Source organism: Canis lupus, chromosome 8 (assembly GCF_048164855.1).
Source record: "Canis lupus baileyi chromosome 8, mCanLup2.hap1, whole genome shotgun sequence".
Lineage (NCBI taxonomy): Eukaryota > Metazoa > Chordata > Mammalia > Carnivora > Canidae > Canis > Canis lupus.
Window position 1 is genome coordinate 26,415,504 of NC_132845.1, and position 27,507 is coordinate 26,443,010.

Sequence of the window (27,507 nt, forward strand, 5' to 3'; positions counted from 1 at the left end):
GTTTTATGTAATCGTTCTTGTTTAAACCTCAAAATACTCTATGAGGAAAGTATAAACGGTATCTCTACATTATATATACACAAATTGAGGCATAAAAAGGTAACTGACTTCCCTAGGACCCCACAGCTAGTAAAATTGTGGAGCCACTTAGAAGAGCAAGAAATTAGGTTGTTCTGCATAATAGAGTTTTTCTATGGCCTTTAGTTTTGGGACCATTGTTCAGGAATCACAATAATTTTGTCTACTGAAGAATGATGCCTTTAGCTAAGTTGCATCAGTGGTATGGCCTTGGCTTACATATTGCAGGGCATATGTGTACAGTTGGGCAGTCTAGGTCAGTGAGAGCCGTGGCATAGAAGACATTGCAGTGATGCCTCCTATGGAAACACATGGAAATAGAAACTACCATATGATAACACTACTGCATTTATTATGGGGGTGTTTTTGAATAACTCATTTATACAATGAAGTGTCTCTTTTATGAAAATTTTTTGAGACAAGTAATTTCATGAATACTGGGGAAAAAACCTTATTTTTGTTTTTGAGATGGAAGGAAGGGGCAGAGAGAGAAGGAAAGAGAGATTCTTAAGCAGGCTCCACGCCCAGCATAGACCCCAACATGAGGCTCAATCGCACTGCCCTCACTACTCTGAGATCATGACCTGAGCTGAAATTAGGAGTCAGATACTTAACCAACTGAGCCACCCACGTGCCCTAAAAAGCTTCTTTTCTAAAGAATATGTTTGCATTTTCCTCATAGAAAATTTAGATTAGTGTTCACTATTTGTGTTTTGACTACCATGAAGTTCAGCTTTAGGACCACAGCTAAAACATTAACAGACTAAATTTTTTCTTAACCTTATTTTTTATTCTATTTTTGTATTTCCTGGCCTCTCCTATGTTTTGTTTTATAACTTCTCACTAACTTGAATATGAACATTTGGTGCACTTATGGTAGAAGACTAGAATTACAAGGCCAAGGTTTGCTACAAATGAAATATATATAACTGTCTATAGTTTTCAACAAGTATGCTGAATAAATCTCATTCCCATTGCTAACAGGGCTCCTCTTTTTAAACTCTCAACAATTTAAAAAAAATGGCCCCCCAAAAACATTTGAAGATTATAAGATTACAATTTAAAGAAGAAATAACAATGAAAAGAATCTTTAAAAAAGAAATGATAATGGAAATGAAATGATAGTTAAAAACTGAACAAAGATGGAAAGCATTGTGTATCAAAACTTATGGGCTATTGCTAAGCAGTTTCCAAAAAGGAAATTTTTTAAAAATGAGTGGAGCATTCCATTCAGTAAACTAGGGTTACAAAAAGAGTAAAACTAAAGACAAAGAAATGATAACATAGTCCAAAAATCTCAAAATAACAAAATAGAAACAATAGAAAACTTTTTTTATTTTGTAAAATAGACTTAATTATGAAACAAAGTGTCTCTCAGACATATCTTGTTAAAATAAAGGACAGATTTTTTTTTTAAGTACAAATAAACAGTAGATTAGTAAAATGAAATGGTTAGTAACACAGACAATAGAGCCTCTAAGGGCCAGGCACAGAACAAAACTAAGACTCAGGTTAAACCAGGAAAGCAGAAAACCTCCCCTGTGACTACAACTAGGCTATCAAATGCAAAGTAACAAAAGATAATAGTCTACTACTGGGTAGAGGTAAGACAGTGGAGAAACCTCCCACCACCCCCTTCCCATGATCAGATATATAGGGATGCGTATATATTGAGGGTAGAGAGAGCACAAATATTGAGAAAAATTCAGCAGCACTCCAGCCTGCACCCTATGTGCAAGATATTTCTAGACCAATGTGAAGTTTGTAGTGCATTGTAGATGACCGTAGCAGTAACAAAATCAAACTCATTTCATAATTACATTTACTCATTCCCCCACCCTAACAGAAGAAGAGTATCCATTAGAAGCATAAAAGCTACTATTATTCTACTTATGATATGTATCATTAAATCTTTAAAAACCTTATGAGACACACTAAAAAGGAAGATTTAAATAAATCATTATCAAGATACAAAGCAATCGAGACCCAGACTCAGAGGAAAGCCAAATGCTAGCACTATGAAACAGGGACTTCAAGTTAGTGTAACTAGTGTATTAAAGATTTTGTGGAAATGTGGACAATATGTATAAACAGATATGGAATTTCAGCACAAAAACAGGAACAAAAAACAGATAAATGGAAATACTAGAAAATTACACACAGGAGCATTAGAGATGAAGAACTTCTCTGACAGATCCTTTCGAAGACAGATCCTTCGAAAGATTGAGGAAAGAATTAGAGAACTTGAAGAAAAGTCAGTAGAAATTATTTGATGTGTGGAAAAAAAAACACCCAGAAAAAAGCATTCCACATCTGTGGGGCAATATCTAACAAACTTGTAACTTGTTCAGTCCCAACAGAAGGACATAGTCAGAAAAAAATATGCAAAGAGGTAAAAGCCACAGATTTTCCTAAAATAGCAAAACATCACAAACAGCGTATCCAAGATTCTCAGAGAAACTGAAGCAGTGTAAATAATTTTTTAAAATCCCAAAGACAATACATATTCAAATTGCTAAAATGGAGAAAGACAATAAAAATAATGACAAAATTTGAAGACTAATAGGGAGAAAAGACAAATTGCATAGAGGAACAACGGACCTTGTTAGAAATTATACAAGCCACAAGACCATGTCATCTTTAAAGTATTAAAAGACAGAAAGGAAGAAAAGAAACCTGTCAACCCAGAATTATAGACCAAGTAAAAATAAAGATCTTTGTATTATAAACGAGAGATAATAAATTAATTACCAGCACTCATACACTTTAAGGAATATTAGTAGATGGAGTCCTTCAGACAGAAACTTAGAAATGTATAAAAAAATTAATTGCCCTGAGAATAGTGAAAATTAAAGTCAATATAAAATAATATTTTTTAATGTAACTTAAAATTATCTAACACAAAAAAAAGCAGTAACAATGTATTTTAATTTATAACATAGGTAAAATAAAGATATGATAATAATAACACAATAGAAGGGAAAGAGGAATTAAAAGTTACTGTTAAAAGTTTCTTACAGGATAAACAAAGTGATATTCAAAATTTGAAGTTAGATTGCGATACATTAGGGATATATACTGTAAACTTGGGCAACCATTAAAAAAATGGAGGAGGTAGTTTAATAACACAATTGTGGAAATAAAGTATAATCATAGAAAATATTCAACTAGTCAAAAAACAGAAAAAGAAAACAAAAGAAAAAATAGGTCTCTCAAGAAATGAAAGAAGAACTCCTTTAAGCAGAAATAAAAGTGCACTAATTGGTAACAGGAAATCATATGGAAGTAATAATTTCACAGATAAAGGTAGATATATAGTAAAATTCAGAATAACCTAATGTTCCAGAGTTTGTGGGTTAGTTACTTAGAAAGTTAGTTACTTAAAAGTCAAAAGTAGTAAAAATAACTATATCTTCAGTAATTTGTTCATGGATACACAAGATAAAAAGGTATATATTTTGACATCAAAAGCATAAAGTATGTTGGGGGGTAAAAATGTAGAGCTTTAGAATGTGTTCAAACTTGTTACCAACCTAAAATTAACTGTTATAAATATAAGTTATTGTATGTAAGTCTCGTGGTAGCCACAAAGTAAAGACCTACAGTAAATACACAAAAAATAAAGGGAAAGAAACAAATAACAGATACAAAAATAGAAAAAAAGGGTATTGATTTAAATCTAACAATAATAATAATTACATTGAATAAAAATGACCTAAGCACTCCAATTAAAAAGCAGAGGTGGCAAGAACCCAACTTGAAATATGAAAATAGTGGGGCACCTGGGTGGCTTAGTTGGTTAAGTGCCCAAGTCTTGCTTTCAGCTCAGGTCATGATCTCAGGGTTGTGAGATCAAGCCCCACATCGAGCTCCACACTCAGTGTGGAGTCTGCTTGAGATTCTATCTTTTCCTCCCCCTGTGCACTCTCTAAACAAATAATAATCAATAAAATATTTAAAATAAATAAATATAAAAATAGTGATATGTTAAGAATAAAAGAATGGAAAAAGAAGATATGACAAGTAAAATAGAGTCAAAAGAAAAGTTGATATGTTATACTAATATCAGACAAAGTGGACTTCAAAATAAGATTTTGAAGACAAAATCTCTCTTGATTTTGAAGAAAAAATCTCTCTTGTTTCAAAACAAGAAATAAAGAGAAATTACATAATGTCAACTATTATCATCACTAATAATAGGGTTAATTTATTAAGAAGGTACTATAATGCTAAATGCATGTGCATCTAATAATAGAGCTTCTGAAAATGCATGTGTCAAAACTGATAGAGCTAAAAGTAGAAATCAATAAATCTATAATTTTGGTTGGAGACTTCACACATCTCTCTCAGTAATTGATAGAATATATATGCTGGAAATCAATAAGGATATAGAAGAATTGAACAACACCATCAACCAGCTTGAACTAATTGACATGTATAGAACACTTTTTTGAACAAAAGCTAATCGGTTACATGTGCTTTTCAGGTATATAGAGGCATTTGCCAAAATAGCATATTAGACCATAAAACAAACTTCAACAAAAATTTAAAAGAATTAAAAGCATACTATGCATATTATTTGATCATAGTAGAATTTAACTAGAAATGAATAGTCAAAAGATACTTGGAAAACACCCAAAGATTGTAATTAAACAATGTACTTCCAAATAATTGCTTGATCATCAAGAAAATCAAAAGATATCAATAAGTATTTTTAATTGAATGCAAATTAAAACATATCACATTTAAAAATGGATGCGTCAGAAATACTTAGAGGAAAATTTATAGCATTAAATGATTAGGAAAGGAAAAGATATCCAAATCAATAATCTAAAATTCTGCCTTAGGAAACTAGGATGAGAAAAACTAAAATCAAGCAAGAAGAGGGAAATAACAAAGACAGGAGCAGTAATCAATGGAATTGAAATATAGTAGAGAAAAATTAATGTAACCAGACCTGTTTCTTTGAGATTGATAAAATTGGCAGACTTATAGCCATATTTTTCCTTAAAAGGAGGAGACACAAGTTAAAAATATGAGGAATAAAAGAACAGCATCACTACAGATCCCGCAGACATTAAAATATAAGGAAATATTATGAATGACTTTTTTTGTATAAATTTCACAATAATGAAATGGACAAGTTCCCTGAGAGACATTCACTCAAGGTGAACTAGACAAGTTGAATGGTTAAATAAATATGAAATTTGATTCACAATTAAAAACAATTTTGTAGATTTGTGGAAGTTAAAAGCCGTATGACTCAGCAAAATATGTGTTAACCAACCCAAGCCAAATGAAAACATACTTTCACATGAAAACCTGTGTGATCATAATTATGGTGGCTTTATTCATGGTCATCAAAAACTTGAAATAACCTAAACTGTCCATCAACTGGGGATTAAACATATGTAAATTCATACAATGGAACCCGACTGAGTAATAAAAAGAAATAAACTATTCATACATGCAACAATATGAATAAATCTCAAAAGCATTATGATCTGTAAAAGAACTATACTTGAATGTTCTGTATATTTTATTATGTCATTTATATTACATCCTGGAAAAGAAATGTCTGTTGGGGCAGAAAACAAATCAGTCATTGTCAAGGACTAAAAAGCAGGGAAGGGATTGACAAGAAAGGGTCACACGTGAACTTTTGGGGGGCAATGTAATGTTCTAATTCTTGGTTATGACAATCATAGTACCATTACTGTATTTTTCAATATTCATTGAACTCAAATCCCTTTTATTTCATAGAAAGACATATATAGATATTTATTGCATTTTAGTTTAGATTCCCTCCGAAGAACACTGAGACAAGTATTTAAGTAGAAATCTTTTGATTAGTAAGGGATCTCAGAAAAAAACTAATAGAGGAGAGACAAAATGTGGCAGAAAAGGAAGCAAGCCAATAAATTATGTAAAATTAAAAAAAGTTACTGCTATGGGTGGTTGAACTGAATTTCACCACGAAATTCAGGGAGGCATAACAGAACACCCTTTTCAAAGTCAGCCCACTTAAAGGGCAAGAGATCTGAATAGTTTCCTATCAATTCCTATCAGTCATTGCTGGAAGGTGCCTCCAGATGTTATCATTGTCTGGTGCTCCTGATTTGCCATAAACACTGGAAAAAAGAGAAAGTCCTTGAACAAAAGTCTGTATATGCTGGAAGCTGGACACATTGCTGATGTGACTAGATATTTTACAACCGAAGGGTATAGACAGGACAGGACTACTACACTTAACAAACTAGAAGAGAGCATTTCTACAACGTGAAAAACATGTAGACGATATCATTCCTATTGGTGAAAATTTAGAAGCAGTTACCTTAAAATTAGAAATAAGACAAAAATATCTACTATCACTGATGCAAGTCAGTATTATATTGGCAGACCTCACTGATGCAATAAAAACTGGATAAAGAGATAAGTGACATAAGGACTGGGAAGGAAAAGATGAGATCACCATTATTTGCAGGTGATATATATATATTTCTACATAGTAAATGCTAGTAATGTCATAGACAAACTGTGGAATAATATTGAGAGAGTTTAGCATGATTTCTAAGCATAGATCAGTATATGAAAATATATATCTCCTGTATACCAGCAATAACCACATAGAAAATGTAATAGAAACAAAGATCATGTACTCACTAGCAATAAAAACTATATAACATTATAGGGAAAGTTACAAAATTTTACTAAGTGATATAAAAAGATCTAAGTAAGTTGAAAGAAACATTTTTCATGAATGTTAAGATTCAATACTGTAAAGATGTCAGTTCACTCAAATTAAGTAATAAATTCAGTGCTGTTCCATTAGAAATTCAAAGAATCATTCTGAGGGCACTTGACAAAATCATTCTAAAACTCACACAAAATAAGAGGGTTCTGAAAGGAATGTGGAAAAGGGACTTACCATATACCAAGATATGTTACAAAATTACAGGTATTAAAACTGTGTATTTTTGGCACAGGAGTCAGTAGGTAGATCAATAGAAGAGAATAAAGAACTTGGAAAGAGTCATAATTCTTGCAAAACCTGCCATAAGATAAATGGGACACTTCAAATTAATTAAGGATAGACTATATTCCATTAAAAGCATTGACCCAATTGGCTTTTTCTGTGGGAAAAAAATGGTGAAATCATAGCATTAACTCAAACTATGCAGAGAAACAATTTCCAGTTGAATTAAAAACCTAAATGTAAGAAATTTTTAAATAATTGAAAAAAATATGAGATTAATTGTATACACCTAAAATAAGAAGCCTTCCTTAACTAAAGCAGCAAGACTAGATTATAAAAGAAGTATTGGTCAAACTTGACATACGAATTATTTTTCTGTGTGTGAAACCTAGGCACTATAATATTTTATAAGGAACAGAAGGGGGAAATATCCCAACTCATTTACCAAGAATATAAGCCAGATAGCTGATACATAGACAGATCAGATAAATAGATGGTGGTGATGATGATAGATATATAGGTGATATTTCTTTACAAATTCTGACTATAATTCAGTTAACCACCTTCTCTCATCTTTTCTACATCTAGTAGACTTAGATTACATAAAGCATCCGAAACAAACTGCTTCTCAAATTGTGCACACAGGCTCAAGAAAATTAATACAGATGCTCACTGTTAAATTACTTGTGCTAACTTTTACATTGAACAAATAGGACTTGCTTTTTGATACCTCGTAGATAAAAATCAGGTCATGTTTCAAGACTCCTTTGGGCACTCTCAGCAGAATCCCCTCTGCTTCTTAAGCAGGCACCTAAATAATATTGTTCTGTTTTCAATTTTCAAAATATTGTGCAGTTCAATATTCTCAAGCGACCTCTACTTTTAGTCAAGATGGAGTAACAGGGACCAGATTGCCCCCCACTTGAAACAAATAACAGATGATATGTATGTTTACACCATACAGCAAAGGCTAGTGATCTCCAAGGGGTGGGAAACAAAAAGAGATGAGCTCTGCAATTGCTACAGCTTACTGCTTTGAATTTCTGGGAGGCAGTGCTTGAAAGGGGAGACTGAAGCAGAATCCAGGTGACTTCCTGAGCTAAGGAGGCAGAGCTGAAGCCTGGAAACACTAAGGCAGCTGGGGCACAGGATATCTACAGAAGGTCCCACAGAGAATTCTGTAGGTCACTGTGCGCATGTGAGGAAACTACCCAAGGTTGGGGATAGAATCATCTGAAGGAAGAAAGGGAGCAATGCCCAGTTCTCACACTGCCTTGCCCCCCAACCCAGTCTCAGCTAAGTGTTCTTCTCTTGTCTACCAATAACTGTACTCCTTCCATAACACCAGTTTTAACCTTCCTACTCTCTAGCCACTACCGGTTACCTCCTGGGTTTACTCTCTTCATGTGCTGACAGCAGCACTTCCACAGGGATAAGAAACAAATAAGAAAACTTTAGCAAATCACTACAACTAATATCACCAAAAAATACACGATTTATCTAATTTCTATGATAAAGACACACACACACACACACACACAAAGCACTTGGAAATTAAAAATATGATAACAAAAAATGTTTAATTCCACAGAATGGCAAAAGATACCTTGAAAACAGTAAGACTAATAGGTATACTTTGTCAGGCACCATTTCCCTGAAAGCTAGTGAAGGACGTTATACAGAAAAACAAAGCAATAATCCACAAATTGGAAACTATGGGATCCAAGAAACAAGGATCGAAGGCAGGATAGTAGAAAAAGAAGTCACCAAAGGGACATCTGTGCAATAGATAAAACCTGTCCAGAATAGAGGATAAATGGAAGGGTCTGGAGGATACTCTCCAGAAAGAAAGTATACACACACACACACACACACACACACTCACACACAGTTTCATTGTTAAATATTTGGAAAGCCATATGAACTTGTTGGTACTTTTGGGAAGAATTAGCAACACACACTTAGGGTAAATGAAATGAAAAAACAAGAGAATTGTTTTTCAAGGGATGTGGAAGATAGAGAAGATTGTGCTAGAAAGGAAACAATCATAACATGCTGCTCGGCTCCACAATGAGTAATGCTCCTATCGACATGAGGTCGGCACTGCCTATTGACTTAATCAAATGTGATATAACTATTTTTATAAGGATTGCAGAAGAGAATCAATGGGGGAAGGGGAATGAATATAAAATGAAGGTAATTATATATTAAAAATCAAGCCAAGTAATAGCAACAAAAGTATATTATATATAAATACTGGGAAAAACATGGGAAAGAGTTGAAAAATGATTGTTCCTGAGGAGAAGGACTGAAAGATAAAGCAAAGAGGACCTTTTAACACTAACTGTTTCATTTTTACCTTGATCAAATTAAAAATTTATATTAAAATATTCATTTAAGCATTTTTATTGTAAATCATCTCAAATTCTTTTGGGTATCAAATAAGTGGAAAAGATGATAGATAGATAGATAGATAGATAGATAGATAGATAGATAGATAGATAGATGATAGATAGATGATAGATAGAGGCTCTTTGTGCATTATTTATTCACCATCACTCATTGATTTACTAGATAATTATCCTTGAGCCAGAATGCATGGAAATACAATTCGATAATGCTTCCTCAGAGTAGTTATCAAAAGCTTATTGTTAATGTGACTCAGTATCAAGCATTTCAAGACAGATGCTGTCCAAACTTGCAAGTGGCCAAGCCCGTCTCTGCTTTGTCTTCCCTTTATTAATCAAAATGGCTTTACTTAACTTTATAAGAGTTGGGCATATGTTTTCTCTCAAACAAAAGACAGACATTATCCTTCATCCTGGTGTCATGAACTATTTCTATTAAGTGAAACATTTTAGAAATTGCTGTAGGTGTTGACTAAGTGTGCAGCCCATTCCCTTTTGTACCAGCTTCTGCTTCGGCTTTGCAAGAAATTTCACTAATTGTGGCAACCGCCTTCCCCGGGGTGCTGCTGATCAGTGGGTGTGCACCGAGTGTTATTGCTGCTGCTGGTTGTCTCCTCTTGGCCAACTCAGCTTATACTTCGTGTCTGACTACAGTCTTAGAAAATTTTCTCTTTTCTGGAAATTTTATGGTGCCATGCTGGCATGCAGAACCTTGCTGACCCTAATTAAGGACAGCCCTAAAGTTGAAATGTGATGTGTTTTAAAGACACCAGGAAGCCAGTAGGCCTAAGTTCAAATGTCTGATTACCCTCTGAGCTATTCTGATCTTGAATTCAGCATGTAACATTACTTAACTCAAAGAACATGTGTTTCATACTCTTTCTATGAATGATTACTGGCTTGCCTCTCTCTGTCAGTCCTCTGGCTCTCTTCCAGAGCTCTGGGCCACTCTATCTAGTGTTTGTCATATGTCACCATTTGAAGGCAACCTCAGTGACTCAGCTGTAAGTCAGTAACTTATTTCTTCTCCCCTTTCATTTATTCCTAATCTTAGTAAATGCGTCATTCTTTATGTGCTCTTCATTCTGTTTCCTATGTACCTGCTTCTCTGTGCTGGCTGACACAATCATCCACGAAAGCCTTACAGAATGCAGATGCTTAATACCCACCGAGGCCTATTAAATCAGAATTTCCAGGGATGAGGTTAACTAGGTGTAATTTTTAAAAGCACCACAGTAATTATGCTGGGGAATTAATTTGAGAACTAGGATATGTCTCTCATTTCTTCAGTCACACTGGTTCCATTTAGACCTCATTGCCTCTTGCCTAGATCATTGCTGCAGATTCCAACTGCCTTCGTGAATCCTGTTTCACTGTCCATTTTTAAATACACTGTCCATTTTTTTAAATCCATCAATCAATTAATTAATTAAAATGAATATTGATTGGAGGCCTTGCTCAGTAAGGAGTTTTTCTCCACCATGCTGCTAGAATCATTTTTTTTTTAATGCAAGTCTTATCATGATGTTCTGTTGTTTAAAATCCTTGTAATGGTTCTTTTTTACACCCTCAGAATAAACTCCAAACTCATTAACAGAGCATGATCTTGCCCCATTTTTTTTACTAACTCAAATCCATTCAATACCCAGCCAAGGTATTTGCTGTTTTCTAAATAGCTAAAAATCTAATGAGATCATCTAATATAATATTGAAGAGCTTATGCATGGAATCATTTAGATCTGGTTTCAATATACCACCTTGGTACTTACTATCTACTTGTCCACAGCAAGATACTTAATTTTCTAAATCTCTCAATTTTCTTCTCTGCAAAATGGATATAATAATGACTACTTTATATGGATATTGAGATGAGTAAATTAAATAATTTATCTAAAGTTCATGACACAAAATAAATACCCAGTTTGGGTGACTATTACTGGTGGCTATTATTTACACGCGTTCTTTTCTGCTTAGAATGTATTCCTTCACTCTTTTTCACCTGAATTATCCTCCACTTGATATTTAAGCCTTAGCTAGTCATATTTTCCTCCAGGAAGTCTTCCCTTACAACCACTTTTCACAGGAACCCTAATCTTTCTTCTATGTCAGGGGTCACCAACTATGGCCTACAGACCAAATCTGACCTATTACCTATTTTGTATAGGATGTAAGTAAAGGATGTTTTTTATATTTTTAAATGGTTTAGAAAGAAATCAAAGGAAGATACATGGAAATCATATAAAATTCAATCCTCAGTGCCCATAAATAAAGTTTTAGGGGAACACAGCAATGCCTGTTTGTTTACAAATTGTCCATGGACGCTTTAACGGAACAGCAGAACGGAGTAGTTGCAACAGAAAATGTGTGCCCCACAAAGTCAAAAATATTAGCTCTCTGACTCTTTTCAGAAAACAGTTTGCCGATCCCTGCTCTACCTATCCTAGCAGTGGCCATCCTGTATTGTCTGTTCACTTGTCTCTCCACACCGATGACCTCCTTGAGGTCAGAAACCGTGTTTTTTCCTTCCTTTAATGCTTTGCACACTGCCCGTGTGTTCTCAGATAGTAAGCTCTCAATATATCCTTGTTGAGTAAATAAAAGAAATATTTTCCTAACAGTGTCTTTTTTCCTTTGTCAAATACAGCAACAATGTATGACTAAACATTTTGTATGAATTCAGAGTAATAACAAGTTCCTAATTTCATTTAGGTTTTACCTATCTGTCAGCTTTATAGCCCCTAACATATATTATTTCATGAAGCATAGCCTTAAGAAATAAATCATGTTATTGTTCCTTTTTAATATATATAAGAAGCCAGGGGCCCAAGACCTCAACTAATTTGACTAAGGTCCCAGAAGTAGGATGTAACAAAGCCGGACAATCTCACTCAAAGCCTCACAATGACTATGCTGTAAAGCCTTCTATTGAAAATGAAGAGGGAGCTGAAATAAGATGAGGTGTTTGTTTTAATAAGCATTATTTTAAACAACAATGTTCTAAAATAAGTTCAAAATAAAATGTAAAGATGTAGACTAGCTCATTCTGGACAATCCTTTGTGATAAAATACAGAAGAGTACATTAGATTATAGTATATGCTTGGATCTTAATGATCTGTTCTTCTTGTCACTTTTGTCAGGCAAATGCTGAAAAACATTCAAAGAGCCTTATTACTTCTCTATTATAAAATGTGTCTTAAAGCTAGACTGTTGGTTTTGCTTAACATTGAAAGTGAATAGCAAGAATGAATGACAAACGCAACCCTTTAGAAATATGATTCAGTCGCCCCCAGAACGCACCTCACATCTTAGATGAAATATAAAGAAACATTATTAAATAGAAACCTTCAAGAGTCATGTCAAAATTAATAAGTGTTCGTTTAAGTGCTGTAGTAGAGAAAAATTCAGTTGCCTTCAAACATACTGAAGTTATTTGTTTAGACATTGATAAAATATGACAAAAGTAAATAAGATCTTTAAAAACAGAGATTATATGCTAATATAATTTCAGTCCTTGATAATATAGCTCAAGTTGCTTTACATTTATTAAATAATTCCATGTTATTGTTTTAGCTGGAATTCCCATTGATTTAGCCTTTATCTAATAACAATCAATATCATTATTACTGCTTTTGTAGAGCATAGGTCTCTCTACACACAAAGAATGATTATACTATTTTTAACTTTTTACAACTAATAGTAAGATAAAATAAAAATTGTAATGATATATCAAATACTTATAGCAATAAAAATTTTCCCAGGGCAGCCCGGGTGGCTCAGTGGTTTAGTGCCGCCTTCACCCCAGGGCCTGATCCTGGAGACTCAGGATCAAGTCCCACGTCAGACTTCCTGCATGGAGCTTGCTTCTCCCTCTGCCTGTGTCTTTGCCCCGCCCCCTCACTGTCTCTCATGAATAAATAAATAAAATCTTAAAAAAATAAATAAAATAAAAAATTTCCCAGAAGAGTTAAATTTTTCTGCATATTTAGTAGAATTTATCAAATAGAAATAATAAGTTTAATTTTTCGTTAGAAAATAATTAGCAGGGATCCCTGGGTGGCGCAGCGGTTTGGCGCCTGCCTTTAGCCCAGGGCGTGATCCTGGAGACCCGGGATCGAATCCCACGTCGGGCTCCCGGTGCATGGAGCCTGCTTCTCCCTCTGCCTGTGTCTCTGCCTCTCTCTCTCTCTGTGAGACTATCATAAATAAATAAAAATTTATTAAAAAAAAAAAAAGAAAATAATTGGCAAAGATGATGGATCTTTATTTTATTTATTTTTTTAAAAAGACTTTATTTATTTATTTGACAGAGAGAGCACAAGCAGGGGAAACAGCAGAGGAAGAGGGAGAAGCAGGCTCCCTGCTGAGCAGAAAGCCTGATGCGGGACAGGATCCCAGGATCCTCGGATCATGACCTGAGCCGAAGGCAGATGCTTAAGCAACTGGGCCACCCAGGCACCCCCAGATCTTTATTTTAGAAAAGAAAAGTAAAACAATTCATAGCAATATTGTAGATGTAAACCAAAGAAAACAATAATTATAGTAAATGAAAATGGCCTATACTCTGAAGGTAAAAGACAAAGATTTTTAGAGTGGATTAAAAAAAAAGACCAAACTCCATACTGATTTAAGTAACCTATTCAAATATAAAGACACAGGGGTGCCCAGGTAGCTCAGTGGGTTAAGCCTCTGACTACTGATTTTGGCTGGGGTCATAAGGTCTGTCAGCATCGAGACCTTGTTACCTCAGCCATGACCCCAGCACGAGATCAAGCCCTACGTGGGACTCCATGCTCAGCACAGGGTCTGCTTGAGATTCTCTCTCTCCCTCTCCTTTTGTCCCCCCGCCCCCCGCCGCTCTCTCTCTCTCTCAAATAAATAAATAAAAGCTTTTTGAAAATAAAGACATACATAGGTAAAAGTAAAAAGAAAAAGATACACCATGCTAATGCTAAGCATAAAAATCTGGAGTGGCTTTACTAATGCCAAAGTAAATTTCAAAACAAGAAACATTACCAGAGAAAATGATATTCGTTCAGTTATGACAAAGGATCAATTTACCAAAAATATACAATCGTAAATGCTTATATACATAATTATAGAGTCTGAAAACAAATGAAGCTAAAATTGACAACTCAAGGGAGAAATAGACAAATCAATTATAGTTTGAGTTCAACCATATTGTCTCAGCAATTCATAAAACAGACAGAAAAGCAATAAAGTTACAGAATATTCTAATAAAACCATCAACCTACTGGACCATATATATAAAAATATATAATATAATAATAATGAATAAGTGATATAATAATAAAAGAATTATAATTTATAATTACTATACATCTGAATAATCTACCAACAACAGCTGAATATGCTATTTTCATATTTTACGTGGGACATTTACCAAGATAGACCATATTCATGCTCATTCATAAGATAAATCTCAGCAATTAAAAAAAATTAAATCATAAAACTTGACTACTATGAATTTAAGTTAAAAATCATAATAGAAATCTTCCTAGAAAACCTTAATATTTGGAGATTAAACAATATATTTCTAAATATTTTTTTATCAAAGAAGAAATTAAAAGAAAGAATATATTTTGAAATGAATTAACTAAATGAAAATACAACATGAATATCCATGAAATGCAGCTAAAGCAGTAACTAGAGAGCAATATATAACTATAAATGTTGACATTATAAAAAGAAATACCTAAAATGAATTATCTAAGCTTTCACCTTAAGAAGCTGGGGGAAAAAAAGCTAAAAATAAAAATAAAAAAAATAAAACATTTTTTTAAAATTTTAAAGTTTTTATTGAAATTCCAGTTAGTTAACATACAGTATAATATTAGTTGCGGGTATAGAATTTAGTGATTCAACACTCCATACAATACCAGGTACTCATCACAAGGACACTCCTCAATCTCCATCACCTGTTTAACCCACCCACCTCCCCTCTTGTAACCATCAGTTTGTTCTTAATAGTTAAGAATCTGTTTCTTGGTTAGCCTCTCTCTCTATTTCCCTATGATTATTTGTTTTTTAAATTCCACAAATGAGGGGCACCTGGATGGCTCAGTGTTGAGCATCTGCCTTCGACTCAGGTCATGATCCGAGGGTCCTGGGATTGAGTCCCGCATCAGGCTCCCCAGTGGGAGCCTGCTTTTCCCTCTGCTTATGTCTCTGCCTCTCTCTCTCTCTGCATCACTCATGAATAAATAAATAAAATCTTAAAAAAAATAAGTTCCACATATGAGAAAAATCAAGAGCACAGGAAACAGCAAGTATTGGCAAAGGTGTGGAGAAAGAGGAACCCTCTTGCACTGTTGGGAATGTAACCTGGTGCAGCTACTCTGAAAAACAGTATGGAAGTTCTTCAAAAAAGTTAAAAAATACTAGCTATTTGCCTAAAGAATACAAAAATACTAATTCAAAGAGATAAAGAATTTTTTAAAAGCAAAACCACATGTTATTTCTTTGAAAATGTAAACAAAATTAATAAACTGTTAGACTGAAGAAGAAAAAGAGGGAGAACACAACTTATTAATTAAGGAACATAAAAGGGGTTCTTGATACAGATTGTATAGACATTAGAAGGACAATAATAGAAAGCTATAAACTTAATAAATTCAATAACCTAGATCAATAAAACTTTCATTTAAAAACAAAATTATCAAAACTGCTTCAAAAAACTTAAAAATCTGAATACGCACATATCTGTTAAAGAAATTGGAATTGTGATACATAAGCTTCCTACAAAAAACTCTCAGCCCAGAAACTTTCATTGGTGATTAATATCAAGTCGTTTTTATCTTTAAAATAAAACTTTATCTCAAGTTTTATTTAACATTTAAACATCAATTGTAGGGGTGCTTGAGTGGGTCAGTCAGGTAGGCATTTGCCTTGGGCTCAGGTCATGATCTCAGAGTTCTGGGATCGAGCCCTCAATAAGGCTCTCTGCTTAGCAGGTAGCTGCTTCTCCCTCTCTCCTTCCTGCTTGTGTGTTCCATCTCTCTCTCTCTTTCTCTGACACATGCACTCTCATATGAATACATAAAATCTCTTTAAAAAGATAAACATGAATAATAATTTACCATTTTAACAAAATAAGAAGAAAATTTACAGAATAATCTCAATAGATGTAGAAATTCATTTAACAGAATTTGACATCCATTGATGATGAGCCATTAGAAAAACAAAACAAACAAACAAAAAAATGAAACAGGAGGGACACCTAGGTGGCTCAGTTAAGCCTGGGAATCTTGGTTTTGGTTCAGGTCATGATCTCAGGATGGTGAGATGGAGCCTCATGTTGGGCTCCCTGCTCACTGGGGAGACTGCTTGAAATTCTCCCTATCCCTCTCTCCCTGCCCCTCCCATCCCATGCTTTCTCTCTAAAATAAATAAATCTTTAAAAAAAAGTAACAGGAGGGAGTCTCTTTAATTGGATATAGAGTTTTATTTAAAATCTTTTTTTAACCTCATAATTAATAGTGAAACACTGGATGCTTTCCTGTTAATATTAGGAACAAGTAAGTCTTATTTAGTACAATATATAAGAATACAGAAAAAGAAGCACACAAATTATTTTCTAAAGTAGCTGCACCTTTTACAAATCCACCAGCAACATGTGAGGTTTGTTATTTTACCACATCCTTATCAACTTGTTTTCTGTATGAAACATATATGTATATTTTCATAAATATTTCTGCAAATATACAATAGGTATATTTTTATAAATGGTTTATAAATATAAAAAATATAAATCTAAAAAGAGGCATACAGCTTGGAAATAAAAGTGTAGAAATCTCTTATTCTTTATCCAGATGATAGAAAGTACATGAACACTCCTAAGAAATCTGTGAAAAATCCAGGAGAAGTAAAAAGTAAGCTTGTATGGTCACAAGATTAGAGGCCTCATATAGAAAACGCAATTGCATTTCTGTATTAGTAATGAAAAATTAGAAATTGAAATTTTAAAAATACGATTTATAATATCATTACAAAACACGAATATTTTCTGGGTAGCAATATGTACAAAATCTGCACAATGACAACTGTAAATCATGGCTGAGAAAAGACTGAAATAAATGAAGAGATATATTCGTGGATTGAAAGAATCAGTATTTTCATTTTTTTTTTTTTTAAGTAAGGTCCATGTCTAGGGTGGATTCCAACACAGGGCTTGAACTTGAGTAAGACCTGAGCTGAGATCAAGAGCCAGACACTTAACTGACTGAGCCACCCAAGCATCCTGTAAAAGCCAGTATTTTTAAAATATCGTCTACCAAATTGATCAAGTGATTTAAGACAGTCTTGATCAAAAGCCCAGCAAGACTTTTTATAGAAATTGACAAGTTGATTCTAAAATTAATATTGAAATTGCAAGAAGCCAGATAGACAAAACAATTTTGAAAAAAGCAGAAAAAATTTGGAGGAGTTATACCATATTATTTCAGATTCACGTCATAGCTACAACCATGAAGACAGTACAATATTGGTATGAGGTTAGGTATATAAATCAATGCAATTAAATTGAGAATTTAGAAGAAGATCCACAATGTATAGCAAATTATTTTTTTAAGTTGACAAGGTGATTTTGTGGATAATGGATAATATTTTCAACAAATGGGCCTGGAAAAAATACATATCCATATGTAAGAAAATGAATCTGATCTTGATGAACTTTATCTCCCTCCACATGCAAAAAAATAATAATTTAATAAAGTTCATAAAAGCCAAATTATAAAACACATAGAAGAAAATATAGGAGAAAATCTTCATTATTTGGGGACATACTAAGATTTCTCAGCTAAAACAAATAGCACTTTTAAAAACTAGTAAGTTCTTTTTTCTTTTTTTAAGAGAGAGAGAGAGAAGATTGGGGCGGGGGGGGGGCGGAGACAGAGAAAGAATCTTAAGCAGGCTCCATACCCAGCATAGAGCCAATGAGGGACTTGATCTCATGACCCTGAGATTATGACCTGAGCCAGAATCAAGAGTTAGATGCTTAACAGACTGACCACCTAGGCACCCCTAAAAATGATAAATTGGTCTTAATCAAAATGAAAACCTTCTGTTCTTCAAAAGACATGGTTACGAAAATGAGAAAGCAAGCCACAAACTGGGAAAAAGTATTTACGATACATTTATCTGATGAAAGACTTGTATCCAAACTAGATAGATAGATAAGATGATGATAGAAGATAGGTAAGTAGGTAGGTAAGTAGGTAGGTAGAGGTAGATAAATGATATAGACACTAGATATAGATGTAGTTATAAACTCCTACAACTGTATAAGAAACAAACTAAATTTGTTTAAGTAGCATAAGTTTGAATGGAAGCTCAGAAAAGAAGATATAAAAATGGTCAATGAAAACAGGTAAAGATGCCCAACATCCATCATCAGAGAAGTGCAAATTAAAACTGTAATAAAATAACTTACACATTCACTAGAATGGCAAAATGTAAATGACTGATGATACCAAGTGTTTGCAAGAATGTTGAGCAACTGGAAATTTCTATATTAGTGTAGGAAATATAAAATTGTATAACCTGTTTGCTCCATTTGGCAATCCATCTGACAATAAAGTTTGACCTAGAGATTCTACTGTTAAGTTGCTGCACCCCCCAATATGAAAAATACGTGCACATTAAATTTTGTACACAAATGTTTATGAAAACTTTACTCAAATATCAAAAAGTAAAAATAACTCATATCCATGAATAGGTGTGTTGATAAATGAATTGTATTTTTACAATTGAATACTACTCAGCAATAAAAAAGGATGAACTATCAATAAATACAAAACCATGATTGAATCAGGGTACAAATGAATACATACTGTCCAATTTCATTTATGTGAAACCTAACAAGCACCATATCTATTACATAGTAACAGAAACCAGATAAATGGCTTCCAGGTGCTAAAAGATGGGTATGAGAATCATTTGGTAAGGCTTAAGGGAATGCTTGGAGAGGTAAAAATATTTTTTATCTCTAATGTGGAGGTGATTTACAGATGTACAAATTTATTAAAGCATAGTGATGTCTACACTTAAAATGGGTACATTTTGTTATGTAAATTATATCTCAATAAAGTTGATTTAAAAATATTAGAGTAGATAAAATTTTTGAAAATAGGCATAGATTTGTCAAATTACTATGTAATGCTATTGGTACAGTTCAGTTGTACACCTGAAATTAATGTAACATTGTATGTCAACTATGCTTCAATAAAAAATATTGATAATAGGCTTCAGAAAATAGATGTTTCAAACATATTGCCTGATATATGAAATGTGTAACTTTAAGCTGAGGCAATTTCATAATATTTTTTCACAATATTTTTCAAAAATTAAATATATATATATATATACACACATTTTCTGACTCAGTACTTCCAGAATAAAGAATGTATACTAGAGATACACACTTCCATGTTCGATGTGACATATGTATAAGGTTTTCATTCCATAACTGTTTGTAATAGTAAAAAAAGAAAGAACCCAAATGTCTGTCAATAGAAGATTGGTTAGTAAAACAAATGAGGATATATTCATTTAATGGAATACTATCCAGCTATATATGTAAAAAAAAAGATGACAATGTCCTTTATTTTTGAAGTGGAATAATCTGTAAGACACACTATTTTTAAAAAGCAAGGTGCAGATCAATTTTTATAGTACACTGTGTTGGGCTTATAATGTATTTGCTTGTGCGTGCTTAAAGTTCTCAGGGGGGATCTTCTAAATGGAAAACACTGGGAGTCAGAAGTTGGAGGAGAATTTTTAATGAATACAGTTCTAAACTTTCTGACTTTGAACCATTTAAAAAATAAATAGAATTAAAAGACAATATGGGGCACCTGTCTGGCTCAGTCAGTAGAGCATGCAACTCTTGATCTCAGGGTTCTGAGTTTGAGCAAAATTAAGTGCAACTGGCAGAAACCCAGAGGCATTGACAGAAGATTCAAGGGCCAGATCTTGATGCCCAACACTAGTTATGGGAGCAACAAGAAAACAAAGCACATGCTGCCCAGTGGCTTCAGGAAGTTCCTAGTCCACAGCTCAAGGAGCTGGAAGGGCTGCCAATGTGTAACAAATCTTATTGTGCAGAGATTGCTCACAAGTATTCTCCAAGAACCACAAAGCCATTGTGGAAAGAGCAGCCCAGCTGGCCATCAGAGTCACAAATCCCAATGCCAGGCTGCATAGCGAAGAAAATGAATACACAGCTTATGTGCGTGTCATATTTGTGTTAATAAAACCATAAAACTAAAAAAAGAAACCCATGTTGGGGGTAGATATTACCTAATAATAAAACAATCTTTCAAAAAAAATAAAATGCCATTGGTATATGAATAAACAAAATAGACAAAGAAGTGGAGTATTGTTAAGCAACAGACTCATGAATTTTTGCAAATTGATATCAAAGTAGTCACCCAAATGATGAAGATAGAATTGGCTATTTCATAAACAGTGTTAGAGAGTTGAAAAAAATAAGACCTGAATTTTGTGAGTAATCTTTTCAAAATCAGGTACCTCAAAAGGAAACTCAAACTGGTTTCAGATAATTTATTGGCTTACCTAACAAATGTTTAGGGAAGTACTGAGTTCCCGTGTGGCTTGATGCCATGCCACAATACATACAGTATTATCCAGATCTGATTCTCTTCCTTTCTTGGTTTTATTTTGCTTTTATTCTGTGTGCTGGTTTCATTGTTAGACAAGGTCTATGCCTAAGCCTAAGCTAGCTCTAAACATCATATGTCTCTTTTCATATCCAATGAATAGTATTATCATTTAAAATGAACTGAATTTCATCTATCAAATATAATTCATGATATTAGTAGACTTAAAGAGAAAAATTATGTAATTTTTACAATTGAGGCTAAAGAGGCATTTGATAAAAAGCAAACTATAGTTTTCCAAAAGGCATTAGCAAATTAGGAATAGAAGAAGACTATCTTGGGGCACCAATGTGGCTCAGTCTGTTGAACATCTGACTTTTTTATTATTTTTAAAAATTTTTGAACATCTGACTCTTGATTTCAGCTCAGGTCATGACTCAGGGTTGTGAGATGGAGCCCCGTGTCAGGCTCCTTGCTCAGTGGGGAGTCTACTTGAGATTCTCTCTCTCCCTCTGCCTCTCCCCCACCCCGAGCATACACTGTCTCTCTCCTCCCTCCCTCTCTAAATAAATAAATAAATAAATAAATAAATAAATAAATAAATCTTTAAAAATGAAAAATACTATCTTTAACATAGTAAGGTATATATACCAAAGCCTACAACAAACTTTGTACCTAATAGAAATACTTCTAATGCATTTGCTTTAAGATGAGGAACAGTGGTAACACTGCTACTATTTAACATGCTATTGGAGGTTCTGGCAAAGACTATAAAGGATGAGAAAGAAATAAGCATTAGAAAGTAATACATAAAATTGACATAATTTTCAGATAATATGAACATCTACTTAAGAGAGATTTGGTTCTCTACACCAAGAGCCAAATAGAAATTCAGAGGATAACTCAATGGCAACAATAACAATAAATTGCCTGGGAATAGCCTTAAAAGAATACATAAGATCTCTGTGGACAAAGCCTCAAAGCTCTAAATAACATAGATGAAGATTTAAATCATTGGTGTTCCATGCTCTTGGATAATGTCTCAATATTATAAAAAGTCTCTGCTGTCTAAATCAACCTATATATTCAAGGGAACCACAAACAAAATTTGATGTATTTTCTTAGGAATACTCTATAGTGTACTTTAAAGAAAGAAATGACCTACAAATAGTTAATTCAACCTTTAAAAACAAAAGAGGGGCTTTAGCCTCCCTTGGCTTGTGGAAGAACGTGGTGGATGGGCTCGTACAGTGCAGGACGTGATGAATTCACTTGCAGATCAGTTTTCTAATACTATTGGAGTGTCTTAGCACTGTAGCCCTCCTGCTTCTTTACTAACATTCAGACAGCAATTAACCAAGATCAGTCAGCTAATCCTACCGAAGAATATGTCCAGTTTTTGCAGCATGGATGGCATGAGCCGCAAAGACATTGATGTTTTGATGGCTTCATTACCCAGCGAAGAATCTGCAGCTGCTCTACAGGCCGCTAGCTTGTATAAACTGGAAGAAGAAAACCACGAAGCTGCTTCATGTCTGGAAGATATTGTTTATCAGGGGACATGCTTCTGGAAAACAAACAAAATGTACTTGCTGATATTGCACAATCACAACTGAAGACAAAGAGTGATACCCATAGCCAGTCTCTTCCAGATTCATAGTACCAGTATATACCATGCGGCTGGGAAAAGAACTATTTGAGTGCCTTGAAGAATTCTGCATCAGAGGCACCTGGGTGGCTCAGCTGGATAAGCGTCTTCCTTCATCTCAGGTCATGATCTCAGGGTCCTGGGATCGAGCCCCACATCGAGCTCCCCTCTTGGCGGACAGCCTGCATCTCCCTCTGCCTCTGCCCCTCCCCTCCACCTGTGCACTCTCTCTCTTTCTCTCAAATAAATAAAATCTTTTAAAAAATTCTTCATCAAATCTAGATGTAAGCCTTACCAGCAGTTACAGAAACATTAAGCACTATGACACATGTTATCTTTTTAGCTGTTTTTAATAGTCTATTTTCACTCTTGATAAATAAGCCTCTAAAACTCCAATTGAACTAGCTTTAAACCATCATTATACTATCATTTTTTATTATCAGAATGAAATTATTGAGGCAGATATTACATTAATGGTTGTAATTAAATAGATGTACTTTAAATGAAAAAAAAAACAGAAAAATAAAAAAAGGAAACTTACTCTACCAGATATATTAAGATATTCTACAAAATAGCAATAATTGTTAAATGCTATTGGTACAGTAACATATAAATGAACCCCAGACTATTCCAATGAGTCTATATCTATATCTATATATATTAACTTAATGTACAATAAAGGCAGCACTACAAAACAATGAAGAAATCTGTCAAGACTAAATGTTGCAGAGGATTTGGTTCAATGGGAATTCTTATACCAGAGGGAGTGTAAATTACTACAACCACTTTGGAAGGTAATTTGGAATGAACATTCTCATGCACTATTATACAACTTTTGCACAGGTGCCCTGAGATTCTTACATAACTATGCTTATAGCAGCACTACGTACATAATGGAAAGAATATGGAACCAATCCAAGTAGCAATCAATCAATAAATAAAGAATGAACATGAAGAAAACTATATTGATTCAACTTTATTCACAAGATAGTGTAAGATTAATTAATTGCGGACATACAAAAAAAACGCAGATGAATTCTGGAAACATAATGTTGAATGAAAAAGTGAGTCCTCTGGAACTTCTGGTCCAGTCCAAAGAAATCCCCTAGGTAGATCATCGCAGACACTTGCTGTTAATACTCCATCTGCATTTACAGGAATGGTGAATGCCAAGAGGATGCAGGTGAGGCACTGACAATGTCTGCTACACGAAGGCATATGAACATAAGTTGAGGAGAGCAATGTCTTCTAGAGCAGAAACAGGTGTATGCAATAGGGGAGAGCACTTAGCATGTATCTGTGACCTTCTAGTTCTTAAATTTCAGCTGGTTTGTGTTGTTAATTTTAATACTATTAAAAGCATAAAAAGTGATGCTTCCTTATACTACATATATTTTACAACACTTCATTAGTATGATAAAAGGCAAAATGAAACACTTTTCTTGACATGAAAAAGTAAGTTTTAAAAAAAAAAGAGTTTCCAATTAGGAAAACAAAATATTTCTAGTTACAAAAACCTGTTAATTGCCCAGTCTGTTTTTAGCAGAGTACAAATATGATCGTGCTTTTTTTTTTTCTTCAATAATTTACTGTTCCTTTTTGGTCTCTTAAGATATTTTGGGCAGAATATATAACCATGCATTCATTTTCAGATATTAAAAGTCCATTTGATTGCATCTTATAGATAATTCGGTGCTCTCCCTCTCATTGCAAGTGCCTGCGAGATATCAAATGGAAAAGAAGTGCCACATGCTGGATATCTTATTCCTCTTGTCCCACAATGTCTCTCCTCCTTCAAGCATCTCCAGGGTTGGGAAAAGAAAGGAGGCATTAGAGAGAAGGAGTAAAGGAAGATCTTATTAGTTGTTATAGTCCACTTTTGGTTGATGATGTCCTTGACACAAGTAGGTGCCCATTTGATTCTTGCCAAGCCATTCCAGAGTCTGATTGCCATTGCTCACTTTCCTCATGTGGAAAACACACTGTCATCTCCAGCCCCCCTCTGCTCCCACGGCCTTTGGTACATATTAGAGGAGGTCATTGAGAGGATGTGGCTGCCAGTTAACTGGAGAACTGGACCCAGGCAATTAGAGGCTCCTAACTCCTCCCCAGAGCTTGAAATAGAAGTTCTTCCCATGCTGTTCCCACAATGGGAGCCATTTTCAAGGACATGGCCTTAGGAGAGCAACACATTGCTGAGACTATCTGGATAGTATGTATGACTGAATACAGTTAAGGCCTCTATATGAACTGTTAAGATTTGGGAGGCAAATGTGGAAATCTACTCATCTTTTGGCTGCCCAAGGTAAGCCTCCTAAGTAAATTCCCTCACTTATTAAGCCTTCTGCCTACCAATGTGGAGGGGTCTCTTTCCTTGGTGTCTCTCAGGCCTCTTCCTCCCAGTATGGAGCATGTTTCCTATTACACCTGGGAAGCTCCCGGGTTTTGTGAAGTATATTCCATAGCTTCCGGTTGCTAGAGTTCTCTCATCTGGCCATGTTTTTAAGAGGAATGCCAGGAAAAAAAGTGGAAACCTAATATCTGTCATGTCCATTTCGCTTATGGGATGCAGACTTTAGCATATTGGCTTATATTATCTTATTTAATGCTCATGGCAATCCTATGGGGTAAGTACTATTTTTAACTTTATTTTGCAAATGAGAGAAGTGGAACTTAAAGATACTGAAAAGCCTGCAGCTAACGATTGAATGCTGGGGCTGAATAGAACCAAAACCCTCTGACTTTAGAACCTGAAGCCAAATGATAATCAATATGATGCTTGGAGGAAATGAATTCAGACAAATGGAGGTAATTTCATCCAGGCCATGTTCAGATATGATGAATCATTCCTGTCTACAACAGAAACCTTATTCATTTTCCTTAAAATTCAGTGTCTGTCATCCCCGAAATGTGCTGGTTGTTTAATTACTAGTCTCTAAATGTCAACACTTTGCCCTTTGGCTTATATTTTCTAAATTCCCATATCTATTAACATTTTCTTTGGCTATGTTTAAAAACATCAGTTAGGCTACAGTTTTATCCTGTTTAGAATTTTATATTGATTTTACTTTTTTCTTAAAGAGGATAACCTTCTCTCTTCCAAATTATTTGGAAGACAGTATTATTTCTTACCTTTGTAACTACATAAAGTTATAATATCCAAATATATGATGATGTATGTAGGAAAACCCCAAAAGTCTGCAAAAACATTTTCTGAAACTAAAAACCAGTTTTAGAATGGTCTCATGATACAAGATCAATAAACAAAAGTCAATCACAATCTTAATTACCAGCAAAATCGGAATTTTAAATTTTAAAAATACCATTTATACTAGCACTCTAAATATGAGTAAAGCTAACAAAATTTATACAGAATTTATATGCAGAAAACCAAAAAAAAATTGATGAAAGAAATCAAGAAAACCTAAATAAGTAGAGATACACTGTGTTTATGTTTTGAAAACACAATATGGCTAAGATGTAAATTCTCTTCAATTTAATCTGTAGATTCAATGCAATTCTAATCAAAACCCCAAGGGTTTTTTTTTTTTTTTAATATTTACAAGTAGCTTCTAAAATGTAAACAGAAAGACAAAGAAACATCATAAAACAATTCTGAAAAAGATAAAAATAGCAGACTCACACCACCTGATTTCAGGACGACATGTAAGTCATAGTAACGAAAAAAAGAAAGAATATATGGTATTGGTGAAAGAATAGACGGAACAGGATGGATTAATTACCTGATATTGGTAATATATGTAAAAAATGTATTTTTTTTCTTTATTGGTCTAAACAGAGGTTTATCAATCTTCTTGATCTTATTAATCTTCTCAGATATGACAGCAGGCCTAGCATTTAGGTCTGATTTATATTTCATTGATATTCACCATGACCTCTATTATTTCTTCTGCTTAATTTGGGTTCATTTGGTTTTTCCCTTTTTTCCTAGTTTGTTAAGATGGAAGCTGAAGCAGTTGATTTAGATTCTTCATTCATTCCCATTAAAGGGTTAGTGGCATAATTTCCCCCCTAAACATTGCTTTTGGTTCATCCTCTCAATTTTAGCATATTGTGTGTAATTTTCATTCAGATAAAAATATATTTTAAATTCCCCTTTTGATTTTTTTCTTTGACCAATGGATAATTTAGATGGATAATTTTCTGTGAATTTACTTTCTTTTTTCTATAAAAAGTTATATTTTTATATGTCAACTTGGCTAGACTACAGTGACTATAGTTTGTTGGGCAAATACTAGTCTAGATTTTGCTGGAAAGATATTTTTAGGTGTAATTTATATTTACAATCAGTTGACTCAAAGTAAAGCAGATTATCCTCGATAACATGGGTGGGCTTTTTACCATTAGTTGAAGGTCTTAAGAGAAAAGAGAGGTATCCCAAAGAAGAAGGAATTCTCCCTCCAGATTGCAACATAAAAATCCTGCCTGACTTTGCAGCCTTCAGACTCAAAAATGCAACATTATCTCTTATCTGAATTTTTAGTCTGCTAGCTTGACAGATTTCAGGGACAGGACTTGCCTGTCTCATAATTACATGAGCCGATGAGCTAAATCTTTAAAATCTTTCTCTCTTTCTCTCTCATATGTATATGGGTTCCATGGATGGGATCCAAGGGATCCAGGAACACTTATAAACCATTATATCTATCTATATCTATATCTATATCTATATCTATATCTATATCTATCTATATCTATCTATTTGCAGGAAGAGGATTCTCAACTTTCAGGAGATTCTC

General features: G+C 34.0%; 1 pseudogene; it reads left to right on the forward strand.

Annotated features, from left to right (window-relative positions):
- Positions 1–2,252: 2,252 nt before the first annotated feature.
- On the forward strand, positions 2,253–22,759 carry LOC140639161 (mediator of RNA polymerase II transcription subunit 21 pseudogene; annotated as a pseudogene).
- Positions 22,760–27,507: the final 4,748 nt, after the last annotated feature.